We start from the raw sequence: 14,991 nt of genomic DNA on the forward strand, positions 1-14,991 counted from the left end.
TTGTGGTGTGAACATATCAATCATAATAGCAAACTGTTCATTGACAAGATCTATTTGGGGCCATTTGGACCATTGTGTAGCAGTAAACTCACACACAAGCATATCCATAATAGCGATGCTAGAAGAGAAATTTAGAAAAAAAAATTTTCCATATAAAATTGTTCCCTTGCTTTTATAAAAAGGAAATGCATTTTCATTTAGTGGGAGATGCTGTATAAGAGATATATTATTGCAATAGTGAAAGGGTTTTTTTTATAAGAAGAAAACTTGATATGATTGAAAAGTGCCTCTAAATAAAGAGAAAGAAATGACTTATATTACTTTAGTATTTTCAGATACATCGTGTGATTATGTCAGTGCCAAGGAGCACAGGTATATATTATTCTTTTCCCCATCTGACAGATGAGAAAGGAAACTGAGGCACAGTGAAGCTAAGTGATTTGCTTAAAGCTGATAGAACACAGATTTCACAGAGCACAGTAGTAAAAATTTGAGTATTTTACCATTCTTTTCTCCTATTCCCAAGAACCAAATTTCTCTAAACTAGAAAGGTAGGTTTTCTGGGAGAATTTTCCTCTTGGCAACATTTTATTTAAAATGCTGTAAAAACAAAGTAAAAAAAAAAAAGTAGAGAAATGTACTGAACAGTAGTAGTAGTAAAACTTCTGAAACAGCTGAGTCAGCAGGAAAGAAGTTAAGACACCATTTGAGACAACATGGGATGAAGGTGATGAGGAGAATGTGTCAAAATGTTCCTAGATGGATCTTATTTCCTGTACTTCTTGAACTTTGTACCACTCCTTATGCATACTTCATCAGGAATCTGAATGATCCTCTCATGTGCCTGGTAATGCATAATAGATATTAAAAAATATTTGGTGAATGTCAGGATGAACATATTGTTGATGGTATAAGATAACTGAGATTTATGTGTATTTTAATATAAATGCTTAGTAATTTTGCATTAAATAATTTTTGTAGAGAATGTTATTTTCAACTGATCTCACATTGTTTGGTGTCTCGGTTTAACAATTCGAGCAATGACTCTAATGTACCTTGCCTGGGTAAGTAGTGAACCAGAGTTTGGCCTGGAAGAGCTTAAAAATGCCTGTGTAGTTCTTTGAACATTGGGTTGAATCAGTTTGCTTTTGTCACGGTGGTGTGGTGTAAAAAGGAAGAAACCCAAATTCAATGCATACAGTAAGAATTTATTTCTCTCTCATGCCTCTGCAAGTTGGCTGATGTTTTATCATTTTGGCTGACTTTGTTTGGGCTTGGCTCCTAGCTGAAGCAAGGATACAAGTCTGCTATATGTATCTCTCATCCTCTGCACCAGGAGCTACCTTTAACCTCTTCTCATAGCAGTGATACAGTAGGAACAGAATGACCCCAAGCCCATAATCACACAAGCACACTTGAAGTCTATTTACGTCATGCCCACTAATATCCCATTAGCAGAGGTTACAGGCCGAATCCCACATCAGTGGATCATGGATGTATACTCTTCCTACCTAGGTTGGGGGCAGGGGAGGTTGTGAATATTTGCACAACAGTAATCTAATCTACCATCCACGCCTTAACCCAAATGCAGTGTGCCTCCGAGATTTTATTATGGATTCCCTAGGCCAAAAACTATTTTCTACCTGGTATGCTAAGAAAATAGTAAAATAGCAAATAATGTTTTAAAGTCAGCAGTTAAGGGACACCTGGGTGGCTCAGCGGTTGAGCATCTGCCTTCAGCTCAGGGGTGATCCTGAAGTTCTGGTATCAAGTCCTACAATGGGCTCCCCGTGGGGAGCCTGCTTATCCCTCTGCCTATGTCTCTGCCTCTCTGTGTCTCTCATGATGAAATAAAATCCTTAAAAAAATAATAGAGTCAACAGTTAAGACCTTTTTTTGTTCATAAAAAATGCAAAAACTTGAGTGTGTATGTGCACCAGAGGCCTTTGTCATCAAAGCTCTCACATCTATACAGAGATTTTGCTTATAGTCTTAGTTTTTCTGAAATTCTTTATTAACATATATAAAAGGTGGGGAGAACTCTCTAGATGGTGGACTTTCATATTAACATTTGGAAATAAGAAGGCATAAACTGTAATCCACTGCCTTAGTGTGATATTCAAAATCATTGTATTTTTAATTAGAGATTTGTCAGGGAGATGCAAAAATAGAATTCAAACTGCACATTTGTTGATTGGGCTTAATAAAGACTTGGGATTTTTGAATAAGCTGAAGATTGGCAATTTTCTTACCAGGGCTATCATTACTAACAAGCAAACATTTGGTAATCCCAGTTCTGTGATGGAGACTGAGCTATCATGATGCCTTCTGTGAGGACAAAATGAAATTTGATTTACTACTTTATATTTTCAAAGCCATTGGAAGCCAGGAGACCTCTCTCACACTATCACAGCCTTTATTGACTTACTTAATTTGACCATTTGCTTATTTTTTTTATCTTTTTAAGTTTTAAAATATCAAAGTTTCTGGAAATTGTCTGATGTTTTATATCAGACTGTTTCTACATGAAGGGATGACTCTAACTCATAGCCAAAGGAATTCTAAAACTACATACAGAAAAGAGAGGGGCACATGGATGGCTCAGTGGTTGAGTATCTGTCTTCGATTCAAGTCATGATCCTGGGGTCCTGGGATGGAGTCCTGCATTGGGCTCCCCACAGGGAGTCTGCTTCTCCCTCTGCTTATGTCTCTGCCTCCCTCTGTGTGTCTCTCATGAATAAATAAATAAAATCTTAAAAAAAAAAAAAGAGAGAGAGAGAACTCTATCGTTCCTCAAGCTCAACATGCTGTTATCGTATTTAATTTTATTTGTAAAAAGAGAAAAAACTTTTTTTCATGAACATTGCTTTTGGCAGTTGAGTCCCTTTATTCTACACAATGAGAATGATTTTTGTGATAGTAAAGTTACTACTCTTGGCTGAGTGAGCACATGGAGACTGAGTAGGCTGCAAGAGACATCTCTGAGTTGACATTCAGTCAGAAGGCACCTACCTGTCACTGGCCCTCCTCTGAATAGTTAATAAAGAGCTTTCGGTAACATTCTTTGGAACATCTGTCTCAGAAATCATAAAACCTCTTGATCTTTCTGTCTTTCTGATAAAAATATATCGAATAATATAGTGATAAATAATAAAGTAGTATATTCTTCACATACATAAAAGTCTGCCTTCAATAGTTATTTGCTGAATGATGAACATTTTATCTATGACTACTTATACATATGACTACTTTATACATATATATATTTACCGATATGCACATGCAATTAAACATTAAAAATTTTTTAAAATTTCTAATCAGAATTATATGATTTCATAGTTAACAGTATATGGAAGTCAGGGCTAGCTCAGTCATTTGTCAGGCCCTGTGAAAAATGAAAATACACGGCCCCTTCTTCAAAAATTACTAAGGATTGCAAGATGACGACAGCAGAGTGTTAAAACAGCGTGAGGCCTTCAAAGCAGGGGCTCCTGTTCAACCGCACAGGTGGTGTGCCCATGAGGCTGGTCCTGACCCAAGTATGTGCTACATGTGTAGAATGTTCTTTCTTTCATACAAAAAAGTAAAATAAAATTACCATCTTTGTCAAGATTAACAGAATGAATCTCTTTTAGCGTATTTTATGCAGATATAGATAAGAAATTAGACAAAAACATATACACCTATGTGTTATATGTATTATATATAATATTTCAATATGGAGAGTCTACTTCATATAATTATATTACTATTACATATTTGAATTATGTAACCAAAGTAATTGATAGGAGGTCTGTGAATAGTCACCCTACACTCGAGATACAATAGCTCTGTGAGATCTTACATCGCAAAGGGAACCGCAAAATTTAACAAGTACACAGATTAGTAGAATATATACAAAAATTAGATAATAAGGGCAAGTATGACTACTGTGAGAACAATGGGGGGAGTGGCAAACCTGAATCAGAGAAAGCCTCCCTCTGTAAGTATCTGTCATTTAAGTCAAGACCTGAGGATCAGAAAGAGGTGAGGAGAAACATTCCTGGCAAAGAACTAGCATGTGCAGAAACATCCTGAAGTTGGAAGGGGCATGCGGCATTCAAGAAACAGAACAACCAGTGTGTGTCCTACCATGTTTCAAAAATAAAACCAGTTACTGGAGCTTTCTAGATAGGAGACATGAGAATGTGTCTTCTTCATTTCTTAAAGTTTGTGAAACCGTTCCAGGGAGGACACTTAGTATGACCTTGCAACTAAACATTATCTATTACCTGATTTGAATATGACTGACATTTAAATACAGAAGTTGAAGATCCCAGGTCCCAGAAATACAGTGGGCATTGAGGTCTATAATACGTCGCCCACATTTGGTCTTTTAATCGATGATGGTTCTTTTTTGGGCGGGGGTCTGATGATACCAAGAACTACTGAGAAAACGGCTACCTAGCTGCCCCTCAGCTTTCTCTAACCACAGTCACATCAAAGAAGATAAAAAAATAAAAAGATTCAACTCTTCGCTCACTTGGAAGTATATGTTTTTAATTTTCCTTTTGATTTCTTTAGTCTTACTAGTGATTCATAAGCCAAGAAGTCAATCGATAACTCTTCAAGGAAGACTGAGTTTATGGGAAGATCTCTGCTCAAGAAAATAATTTGTTCATTCAGGCGAGAGTGTTCTTTTCTGCCAACACCAAATTTTCAAGAAAGATTCTCTGTTAAAACGATGCCGAACAGAAAACACTTCATAACTCACTTCCTATGTACAATAAATCTATTGTAATCCTCTTTATGATGAAACCTGTGAGTTTCACAAGGTCTCTGGCTCCTGAGAAGAGCACTACAGCACCAGTAAAGTGTCCTATAACCACTCAGAGTTTCAGAGTAGAAAACATAGGGACAGCGAGAATTCAGAAACCAAGCTTTACCTCAAAAAAGCCTCTGTGCTATAGTAAGTAAGTTATCAAGAATTTCAGGGCAACAGAATTGCTTTGGTGCTCTACTGAAAAGGAATTTTCAGAAGTTCCAGTGCCTGAGTAACTTAGAAATTGCCACAGGAAAAAAACAAAACAAAACAAAAAACAAAAAACAAAAAACAAAAAACACACAAAAAAACAAAACTTTGCAACTTAAAGTTTATCTGTTAGGAATACTATGCTTTTTCGCAAAGTCCAAACTTAGGTCCTTTTGTCAGTTTCTATTGGTGGAGCAACAAAAAACTTGTCAAAGGTGAAAACAGACATTTATTTTAGCACATTTAAATATATATATTCATACACACATACACACACATATATATAGTCACGCTAACCATAATGAGCCCGAGAATGAGGTTTTCACTTATGGGCTCACTAAGGCAGATACCATGATGAACAGATAGATGTAGCTCCCATAACCTGACGGCACTGGTCTTGATCCTACAACTACTTAAGGCTTATGGTATCCTTAGTGCTTGTACATGGCTGATCACTCACTTTGTTCTTACTGTGCCTTGACTTCTCACTCTGAGAAAGCAACATCCTGCATAATTTAAATTAGCTGTCCTCTTACAAGGAGTCAAAGTTGTGGAATTTCAGAGCCAAAAATACTCTGACGGGACATTAACAGGGAGAGTATGGCCTTTGGAACCAAGAAACTTGGTTTTAAGTCCAGGCTGGGCAACTCACCAGCAGTATGTCAGCTTAGTCAATCACATTTACATGGTCTTGATTTCATCATCCGTTAAATAAGAATATTAATACCTGTCACAGGAGATTAAAATCGTAAAAAGTAGAAACAGTGCTTCTTTATGTATTTTGTTTGCATGTGCATGCACACGCACAATGCCTATTATAGATTGCAGGGATCGTTTTGAAATTTGGAGGAAGATATTGAAGTCTGCAAGGAGCCTCGCTAGAAGCATTATATAGCAAACTGCAGGTGGAAGAAATCATGTGGTCACATAATACTGGTCCAACTTTTATTAAGGAAGAAACACTTTTCCCTGTGTGGCCTGTTTAGTATGTTTTGTGTGCAGAACCTGATTTTGGCAGTTTCCATCTGCTCATAGTTACCCCCGCTGGGTTTAAGAAGTGAGCACACAGGCCTCCCGTGCATCTCCTGGGGAAAAGAGAGCAAAGTGGGAGGGTATCTCTACAATGTCTGGCTCATCCTGTGCTCCCGACACTGATTAATGTGTACAATTTTCTTTTAATTCACTGGTGATAAATCTTTGATTTTATGCTCCTACCGTGAGTGTGTTCTAGAGGGTCTTTTTGCTCAGCTGAAACAACACTTAACTCACAGAGTTGTTTTGAGGGTCAAACTAGCTAACTATTCTCAAACAGCCTTAAAAACACAAAATAGAATTCAAGAAGATGCTAATGTACTAACTTCAAATGTGTTATATAACTGCTATGTTTTAATCTGCTTCTGTTTCTTCACTGCTTTGTTTCTTACAGGTAAGAAGTGTTCATTCTAAGTTTTTTTATTTTTTATTTTTTATTTTTTTTAATTTTTATTTATTTATGATAGTCACAGAGAGAGAGAGAGGCAGAGACACAGGCAGAGGGAGAAGCAGGCTCCATGCACCGGGAGCCCGACGTGGGATTCGATCCCGGGTCTCCAGGATCACGCCCCGGGCCAAAGGCAGGCGTCAAACCGCTGCGCCACCCAGGGATCCCTCATTCTAAGTTTTTTAAAAAAAGAGAAGAAAATATCAAGTAGAAGTAATTTCTTTCTAATGAAAACTCACCACCTAGAGAAAAACACCATTTTTTATGGTGTTTGTGTATTTAGGTGTTTTATTTTTTTTAAGATTTTATTTATCTATTCATGAGAGACAGAGAGAGAGAGAGAGAGAGAGAGAGGCAGAGACATAGGCAGAGGGAGAAGCAGGCTCCATGCAGGGAGCCCAACATGGGACTCGATCCCGGGTCTCCAGAATCACGCCCTGGGTTGAAGGCAGCGCCAAACTGCCGAGCCACCTGGGCTGCCCTGTGTATTTAGTTTTACACAAATAAAATGCTATACACATTTGTCTAAAAATTTGTACAGGGATAACATAGTTTTATATCATGGTCTGTAATGGTGCACAGTACTCCAGTTACGGAAATATAATATATAATATTAATATAAAATATAATTATATAAATATAAAATATAATATATAATATAATGTTTTTGCCTCATTCCCCTTTGTGGAATAGTAATGTTTCAATTTTTTCGCAATTTTAAGCAATGCTACAACCTTTTTATGTGTATCTACATGTATATATATGTATATACACATATATTATTAAATAATTTTGATATTTGACAGTTACATCAAAAAAGTGACTAGCAGATGGCAGAATGTCTATTTCCCAACATTCAAATAAACATTGACTATTCTTCTTTTTTAATCATTGGCAATTTGATCAGTTGAAAATTACATCTTGTGGACCTCGGGTGGCTCAGTGGTTTAGCGCGCCTTCAGCCCAGGGAGTGATCCTGGAGACCTGGGATCGAGTCCCACGTCGGGCTCCCTGCATGGAGCCTGCTTCTCCCTCTGCCTGTGTCTCTGCCTCTCTCTCTCTCTGTGTCTCTCATGAATAAATAAATAAAATGTTAAAAAAAAAAAGAGAAAATTACATCTTATGGTTGTTTGGATTACACATCTTTGGCTAAGTGTAGGGCTGTATTTATTGTTGATATTTATTGACCATTAATATTATTCCTATTAAACTATAAATTTCCTGTAAGCGTCCAAGAAATTGTTAAATTTCTGATACTCTGCTCTTTTCCCATTACGTAGCACTATATCAGGTACAAAGCAATCAATAGATATTTATATTGGTTTTCTAAAATGCTTACTTAAGGGAATCCCTGGGTGGCTCAGTGGTTTAGCGCCTGCCTTCGGCCCAGGGTGTGATCCTGGAGTCCCGGGATCGAGTCCCACATCGGGCTCCTTGCATGGAGCCTGCTTCTTCCTCTGTCTATGTCTCTGCCTCTCTCTCTCTCTCTCTCTGTCTTTCATGAATAAATAAATAAAATCTTTAAAGAAAATAAAATGCTTACTTAGGAAAGAAAAAGCAGAATCAGATCTATACACATACAAACTGATGGTTGCCAGACAGGAAGGGGGGTGGGGGGATGGACAAAATGGGTGAAGAGGAGTAGGAAATACAGGCTTCCAGTTAGGGAATAAAGAAGTCATGGGAATAAAAGGAATAGCACAGTGAGTAAAGTTAATGGTACTGTAATAGCATTGTATGGTGACGGATGGTAGCTACAGTCGTGGTGAGCGTAGCATAGTATATCAGCTTGTTGAGTCACTGTGTTGTACACCTGAAACTGATGTAACAGTAGGTCAACTATACTCAAAAAAAAATCTTGTTTAGGTCATTTTTATTCTATTGGAGAATTTATAGATTTTTCTTTAATCGTCAAGAGGCATTAATAAATGAAACATAATATTACAAAAATATATACTAAATATATTAACCTTCTCCTTCATGTGTGTGTATATATATATACACATACTAAAATATATGCCAACTCTACCTACTATATACCTATTATACCATAAAATATATAATATTTTTCCATTTCTCACCTGTCTTTTAATTCACATATTAGGTTTTTACCAAAATATTATTTTCCATGAACTTTCTAAAAATGTCACTCTTTATATTATTATGATGCTTTGAAAGTTTTCTCCAACCCCAAATTACATACATATGAGTCTATGTATTTTCTAGTAATTATACAATTTAACTTTTTACATTTTATAAAATCCATCTGGTACTGTTCTAAGATGTGAGGTGGGTTTAGAGTTAGTCAAGAAAAACTCACCCTTTGTCTTTTTACTTTGCACAGCAAGAGCTCACCTGTGCCTTGGCCCTGATAAACATGCAGACTACCAGTAGCAATGAAGCCAGCTCGTTTTGTGCATTGAAGGTAAGAGAAATACCTGCTGCCAATCCACTTATGTGCCTTGGTACAATAATGCTCACCAGCAACCTGGTCTCCTTGTTCTATTCTGACCTCCCCCAAAGGTCTAGGCAGCAAAGGACCATGCTACTGATGCTTGGTATTTGTTGCTGGTTGGCTTTCTTTCCCCTCACTCTTATTTCATCCAAAGATGCAACACTGGCCACTGATATCAATGTATATTGTTGCCCTCCTGTGGAGAAATAACCCCAACCTTCTAGTGACCACATTGCATCATCCCTCTACATGCACTAAGGAAAAAGTGCCCCTTTATCTATAAACTAGATAACTAAGTTCTCTCAAGCCCCTTCAGAATGTTTCTGGTTAGGAATGTGGTCCCACATGCCTCTTAATCAGGATTAGGTGGCCAGCTATGGTCTGGCTTCTGTTCCCAGACATAAACAGAGGAGAGGTAGCAATAGCATATATTACAAGGAAAGATCCAGGGAAAGCCTCAACAATTAGCCAGATGAGAGACAGTATCTGCTTGAGATTGATCACATGCATTATACTGTATCCTTGCTGTTCTGAAAAAAAGATTTTATATTGTCGTACTCCATTTACATAGCATTCTTTAAATAACAAAATTACAGAGCTGGAAAACATATCAGTTGTTATCACGGTTTGGGGCTAGGGGTTATGCTACTAGGAAGGGGATTCCTTTCTCATGATGGATCACCTCTATATATTGATTGTAGCTGTAGTTACATGAATCTACGTGTGTGATAAGAGTCACAGAACTACACACACAAACACACACAAAGTGCTTATAAAAAGTGGTGACATCTGAGTAAGCTCTGTAGTCCTGGTTTTGATATTGTACTATGATCCTATATGATTTTATTATTGGAGGAAGCTGGATGAAAGGTATATGTGATCTCTCTGTACTATTTTTGCAACTTCCTAAGGATCCTATAATTACTTCAAAACAAAAAAACAAACAAAACTAACAAAAAGCCCTGTCTAATAAAAGATGGTATTTGGAGTAGTTATATAAGCTTTATAAATGTGAAGGGATAGTTCTGCTACACAGTCTGAGGCAGAGAGTAAACCAAATATCATAGTATCTGCAAATGAAGAGAAAGCACTGAGGTCTTCAGTTTTCCTTTATCCTGTATGTCTTAAAAACAAACTGGACTCAAAGGCTAGAAGTCCGCGAACCTCCAATGTTCAGTGCACCTTTTACGTTATCTGTTTTTGGACTGAATGTTTGTGTACCTCAAAATTTGTGTGTTGAAACTCAAACCAATGGTATTTGGAAGTAGGACCTAGGGGAGGTACTTAGGTTTAGATGAGGTCATGAGGGTAGAGCTCCCGTAACAGGGTTAGCATCCTTATAAGAAGAGGAAGAGAAACCAAAGCTTGCTCATGCTTATGCCCCTTTCTTCTTGCTCTCTCTGCCATGTGAGGACACAGCAAGAAGGCAGCCATTTGCAAGCCAGAAAAAGGGCCCTCACTAGGGAACCAAATCTGCCATCACCTTAATTTTGGACTCCCAGCCTCTAGAACTGTGAGAAATAAATATCTGTGGTTTATGTCACCCAGACTCTGGTATTTTGTTATGGCAGCCTGAACAGACCAACACAGCCTGGGAAATCTTCCTGAAATCCCTAGCGTAAATAAGTGACTTTTCTTTATTCTCCCATAAGACTTTGTTTCTTACTCTACTCCTGAACACAGTGAGATGGTATTTATTTCCTTACATGTCTGATATCCCACTGGGTTGCAAATAAGAGAGGATTCTACTTATCTCCCTCTTCCCCATGATATGGCATGCCTGGAAAGTGTAGATACTGCCTTAGTTTGTTCAGGCTGCTATAAAAAAACACCATAAACCAGGTGGTTTATAAATAACAGAAATTTATTTCTCATAGCTGTGGAGCCTGGAAAGTCCAAGACTCCGGCATTGGCAGATTTGGTGTGTCACGAGAGCCCACGTCCTAGAAGGCTTTTTGCTCTAACTTCACATGGCAAAAGGGTCTAGGATTCTCTCTCAGGCCTCTTTGATAAGAGCATTAATCCCATTCATGAGGCTCTACCCTCATGACCTGATCACTTCACAAAGGCCCCATCTCTTTTTTTTTTTTTTTTAAGATTTTTATTTATTTATTCATGAGAGACAGAGAGAGGCAGAGACACAAGCAGAGGGAGAAACAGGCTCCATGCAGGGAGCCCGACGCGGGACTCGATCCCAGGACTCCAGTATCATGCCCTGGGCCAAAGGCAGGCGCTAAACCACTGAGCCACCCAGGGATCCCCAAGGCCCCATCTCTTAATACTGTCACCTTGTGGAATAGAATTTTAACATATGAATTTGGGGGGAATACAGACATTTAGTCTATAACAGGTACTAGTAAAATTCTGTTGAGAAACACTATTAAGTAAACCTGAATTAAAGTATGACTGAGCAAGAATAAGGAGAACTTACATCAAATACTATGTCAACATGTAGAATACACACCTGTGTCATGTAGTTGCATGATATTATGTGATTTTTGTCTCCTGTTTTATATGTTAGTTATCTATATATTTTCATTGCTTCTTAGGCTTTTGGAGACCAAAAGCAGAAGAAAAGGTTGTAGGGTTGAGGTGAGGGTTAGGGTTAAAGTAGAGGGTGGGGGGAGATGGGCAGTAAAGAAATCAGATAACTAAATTGTATTTGTTAAGTGTAAATTTTCTAACAGGGTGATAGTAGTTTATGTTGAATTAAATAAGATGGGAAATGACTTCTCTGTCACATGACAAACTGTCCAGTAGTGAGCTTTCCAGGCTGGGAGGACAGAATTGCCACAAGCAGAGACTATAGGTTCCTTCCCTCTTGCTCCGCCAACATGCTGGACTAGTTTCCCCCTCCACATGGTAGAGTTTGGTCACTGCCACAACCAAATTCTAGCTTACAGAAAGAGGAAAGACAACATCTAGGACAAGCAGCTTTGCCTCTAAGAAGATGACATGAATGGTTTCATGCTGTGTCTTGAGCCTAGTTAGTAGCAAGGGAGTCTGGGAAATATAGGCTGTGCCTCAGAGGCATTATGCGTGCCCAGCTTACATTCTGTAGATTCTCAAGAGACATGTAATAATATACGACTATGCATTTGTCTATAACATTTGAAAATCAATCAAGTGTATTTACTCAATAACATATTTAATCCCACTTTTCTAGGAGACTATATTTGAATTCATTTCCTCTCTCTGCAACATACTTATTGTATTGACCTTGAATCTAAACTTCAGTTGTATTTCATCTTTAAACAGTTATACTGACACCTTTCAAGACTGCTTTGTGACAACTGTGATAATTAAATAAGATAATTTATTGTGACAGTTACATGTGATAATGAATATAAGTTGCTTCTCATAGATTCTGTGCTCACAAATGGTAGCTATTATTTGTAGATGGTCACATTTCATTATCATCTTTTAAAATGTTCACTAGAGGTCCTTATTTTAAGGCCATTCCTGTGCAAAATCAACTGTGTAATGTGACAAAACTTGTACTTTTTGGATTGCTAAGTTTAATGGAAACTTGGGGATTTAATCCCTCAACCAATGTAGGAAAAATAACTAATTCACACATCAATTACTAGACACAGAACCAAATGTGCCAGCCATCAGTATATTTCACAAATAGTAAAGATAGCCACACTGAGAAATATTTTCCAGTAATTTTCAAAGCTTAATATATTCCTAGATTTTTATCTATTTGAATATATAAAAGAGAGAGCATATATTCTGGGAAATTTTTAAACTCTGCATTAATCACGTTGATAACTTTGCAGTCTGCATTTTTGTAATAATATGAGATGGATGTAAAGGAAGGAAAATTATGTACACATTTAGCATATAACCTACAAATCGAGAGAAAGCACTACAAGAATATAGAACACACATGTGATTATTATGCTTTATTTAAAACATGTGTGTTTCTAAATTTAAGGTAGAGCTCTGAATTATTTTTTTTGAGCTCTGAATTATTTTAAGAAAATTCGGTATTATTCACACTTATATTAAGGTTCAATTCTAGCATATATACAGTGTACTAGATAAGGGATGATAAATACATTATATTCTGCATGCCAAATTCTGGTCAATGGCTACTGGTGACTGTTGGGTTGTGTTCATCACAATTCTGAAGTCATGTTTGACATAAGTGGGAAAAAGGTCTGGAATTAGTTGGTCATGTCTGTTAGGAGCACTGCAGGACACACATAGGCATATGTTTGGGTTCCTGGTCACCTTGCATTATAATGCAGGCTGGCTTTTCAATGATCAGTAGAGTGCCTAGAACAAATGTGCACATTGTTACCCCTATGAATGAACAAATGAATTCTCTTTTTAGCGATTTCATTTTTCCCAACTAAGGTATCATCATGATTTGAATCTTTCAAAAAACTTTATATGTAAAAAAGCAGTATTAGGTTCATATCAAAAGTGAGAGGGAGATACAACAGACATTTCTCATATACCCTCTGAGCCCACACATACCTAGCATCCTCTGTTATCAACATCTCCACTAGACTGGTACATCTGTTACAAATGATGAGCTGACATTGACACGTTATAGTCACCCAAAGCCAGGATTTCACATTAAGGAACTCTTGGTGTTGTATATTCATTCCATGGGTTTAGTCAAATAGTGGTGTGTACCTATCATTATTGTCTCATACAGAGTATTTTCAGTGCCCTAAAAATTTACTGGGCTCCGCCTATTCATCCTTCCTTCCCCCACCTCTGGCACTGATCTTTTTACTGTCTCCAGAGTTTTGCCTTTTCCAGAACGTTATAGATTGAAATCATACAGTATGTAGCCTTTTTAGATTATCTTCTTTCACTTAGTAATATGCACGTAAGGTTCCTGCATAGCTTGTCATGGCTTGATAGCTCATTTGTTTTTTAGCACTGAGTAATATTCCATTCTCAGGATGTGCCACAGTTTATCCATTCACCTGCTAAAGGACATCGTGAGCACTTCCAGGTTTTGGTGATTATGAATAAAGCTGCTCTAAATATCCATGGGCAAGGTTTCCTGTAAACATAAGTTTTCAACTCTTTAGAGTAATACGAAGGAGTGCAATTGCTGGATTGCATAGAAAGAATATGTTTAATTTTCTAAGAAATCGCCAAACTGTCTTCCAAAGTGGCTCTACCATTTTGCATTCCCAACAGCCATGCCAGTTCCTCTTGCTTCAAATCTTCACCAGCATTTGGTGCTGTTGGTGTTCAGGACTCTGGCCATTCTAATAGGTGTGCAGTGGTGTCTTGTTATTTTAATTTGCATTTGTGACGTGGAGCATATTTTCATATGCTTATTTGCCATCTGTACATCTTCTTTAGTGAGGTGTCTGCTCTTACCTATGGCCCATTTGTTCATATTTATTTATTTATAAGTAGGCTCCATGCCCAACATGGGATGTGAACTCAAGACTGTGAGATTGAGAGTTGCATGCTCTGCTGACTGAGCCAGCCAGGCACCTGTCTGTGGTCCATTTATTATCATGTTGGATGTTTTCTCATTCCTGAATTTGAAAGTTCTTCATATATTTTCGGTAACAGTCCTTCATCAAAGGTATCTTTTGCAAATATTTTTTAACTCCACACACTTTCCCTAGACCTAGTGCCACGGATTGAATTACCAGCCACATTTTGGGACCTGATTGTATTGCTTGCTAACACAGGTTCTATTATCTATCTCCTTTATCTCTTGCCATCTCCCATTTTAAGGCAACAAACTATAAGGGAAGTCTGCTAGGGAACTTCTGATCAAAGTAGAGGAAAACTTCTTGGGCTCACCCTTCCCTTCCCAGCCTTTGAACTCATTCATGATGTCTGGATCTGTGGCAGCCAAATACCATTAAGAGGAGACATTAAACAAACAAACAAACAATATTCTAGGTTATAGAAGAACAGAGATCTAAAAAGTGGCAAGATTTTTTTTTTTTTAGTGGCAAGATTTTTATGGCATTTTTGAGCAACTAAAACAATGCCTAAAGCTGCCTGCATCAAATTATTTTTATATAAGAAACATAAACCTGTGTTTTACAA

The 14,991-nt window shown here is 37.5% G+C and overlaps 1 protein-coding gene and 1 long non-coding RNA gene across 7 annotated transcripts in view; one reads left to right on the top strand and one right to left on the bottom strand.

Moving 5' to 3' along the window:
• LOC144308799 (melanoma-associated antigen B18-like) overlaps positions 1-14,991 on the bottom strand; it is a 266,646-nt gene that overhangs the window by 11,808 nt on the left and 239,847 nt on the right. The window lies entirely within an intron of this gene.
• LOC144308803 (uncharacterized) overlaps positions 1-14,991 on the top strand; it is a 51,922-nt gene that overhangs the window by 9,149 nt on the left and 27,782 nt on the right. Inside the window, exon 2 of the long non-coding RNA XR_013375135.1 lies at positions 8,836-8,916. This is a non-coding gene — a long non-coding RNA (uncharacterized LOC144308803). The remainder of the gene's footprint in view (positions 1-8,835; positions 8,917-14,991) is intronic.

Source organism: Canis aureus, chromosome X (genome assembly GCF_053574225.1).
Source record: "Canis aureus isolate CA01 chromosome X, VMU_Caureus_v.1.0, whole genome shotgun sequence".
Lineage (NCBI taxonomy): Eukaryota > Metazoa > Chordata > Mammalia > Carnivora > Canidae > Canis > Canis aureus.